Here is a 2,072-nt window from a genome sequence, read left to right as displayed (position 1 = left end):
TGTCAGAACAGCAGGTGCAGTGGATGAAGGAAATAAACATAACACAGTTCCAGAGAGCGGGATATCCCAGACCATGTCCCAGTACGGGACACTATTCTCGGATGCTGATGTCAGAACAGCAGGTGCAGCGGATGGATGAATTAAACAGTTCCAGAGAGCGTGAGATCCCGGCAGATATCCGATGAAGAAGCGCTATTGTCGGACACTGATGGCAGAACAGCAGGTGCAGCGGATGGATGAAATAAACAGTTCCATGGAGCGGTATTTCCCGACAGATATCCGATGACGAAGGACCACTTGGGACGCTTTGAAGGAAGGGTCGGTCTCCTGGATGAAAAAGACTTTAATTTTCTGACTTAAAAAAAAAGTTAAAGTTTCCAGTCGGGACGATAAGGAGGGCAAAAAAACCCGGACTTTTTTGGCTCCGTCAGAAACTAAGTAAAAGTCGGAATATGTGGCGCAAAGCCCTAAAATCCCCTGGAGAATTTTGAGCGGACCGGAAAAAAAAAGTTCCAGCTGACATCACTGGGCCACCAGGTCGCAGATTTCAGAAACCTGGTTTTCGGAAACACAGGGCTCCAGGGCTGAGACCCGGGCTTCGTGGGGAGCGTTCCCCAGCTGGGCCTAAGCATCTTCGGACAACTTTGGGCGGAAAAGCGGGTTCGGGAACCGGGATATGGGGCGGGTTACGCGGCGTGACCTGCCCAAGTGCAGTGCACTATTCCCGGACGCTCATCTACTTAAAATCTCCCTGATTACCTGCCAGAACAGAGCAGATCCAGAGAGCGGTATTTCACGGCAGCTATCCGATGATGAAGCGCTGTTGTCGGACACTGATGGCAGAACAGCAGGTGCGGTGGATGAAATAAACAGTTCCAGAGAGCGGTATTTCACGGCAGTTATCCGATGATGAAGCGCTGTTGTCGGACACTGATGGCAGAACAGCAGGTGCAGTGGATGGACGAATTAAACAGTTCCAGAGAGCGTGAGATCCCGGCTGATATCCGATGAAGAAGCACTGTTCTCGGACACTGATGGCAGAACAGCAGGTGCAGTGGATGGATGAAGTAAACAGTTCCAGAGAGCGTGAGATCCCGGCTGATATCCGATGAAGAAGCGCTATTGTCGGACACTGATGGCAGAACAGCAGGTGCAGTGGATGGATGAAATAAACAGTTCCAGAGAGCGGTATCTCACGGCAGATATCCGATGATGAAGCGCTGTTGTCGGACACTGATGGCAGAACGGCAGGTGCACTGGATGGATGAAATAAACAGTTCCATAGAGCAGGAGATCCCAGACCATGTCCCATAACGGCACACTATTCTCGGATGCTGATGTCAGAACAGCAGGTGCAGTGGACGGATGAATACAGAGTTCCATGGAGCGGGAGATCCCAGACCATGTCCCAGTACGGGACACTATTCTCGGATGCTGATGTCAGAACAGCAGGTGCAGTGGATGGATGAAATAAACAGTTCCATGGAGCGGTATTTCCCGACAGATATCCGACGACAAAGGGCCATTTGGGACGCTTTGCAGGAAGGGTCGGTCTCCTGGATGAAAAGGACTTTAATTTTCTGACTTAAAATACGAAGTTAAAGTTTCCAGTCGGGACGATAAGGAGGGCAAAAAAACCCGGACTTTTTTGGCTCCGTCAGAAACTAAGTAAAAGTCGGACTATGTGAAGGAAAGCTCAGAAAATGCCTGGAGAATTTTGAGCGGACCGGAAAAAAAAAGTTCCAGCCGACATCACTGGGCCACCAGGTCGCAGATTTCAGAAACCTGGTTTTTAGAAACATAGGCCTCCAGGAGTGAGGACCGACGTTTGTGCGTTTTGGATCCGACTCAGACCTCAGTATTTTCGGACGCCCTCGGACAGTGGCGAGGGTGAACGAACCGGAGCCTCGTTCCGGGCACTGTGGCTGGTCGGTGGGTTTCGCGGATGGATCGCTGAGCGAGAGAGATGGCGGCGGGGCGGCCCGCCTCCGGTGCGCCCTGGCTTCGGCCGGGGCGCGCCGGTGGGTGAAACACTTTGATCGAACGAGATTGCTTGAGCGGAGGCGGGGCGG

Source organism: Gasterosteus aculeatus, unplaced genomic scaffold (assembly GCF_964276395.1).
Source record: "Gasterosteus aculeatus unplaced genomic scaffold, fGasAcu3.hap1.1 HAP1_SCAFFOLD_107, whole genome shotgun sequence".
NCBI classification, from domain to species: domain Eukaryota; kingdom Metazoa; phylum Chordata; class Actinopteri; order Perciformes; family Gasterosteidae; genus Gasterosteus; species Gasterosteus aculeatus.
This window is presented reverse-complemented; position numbering follows the sequence as displayed.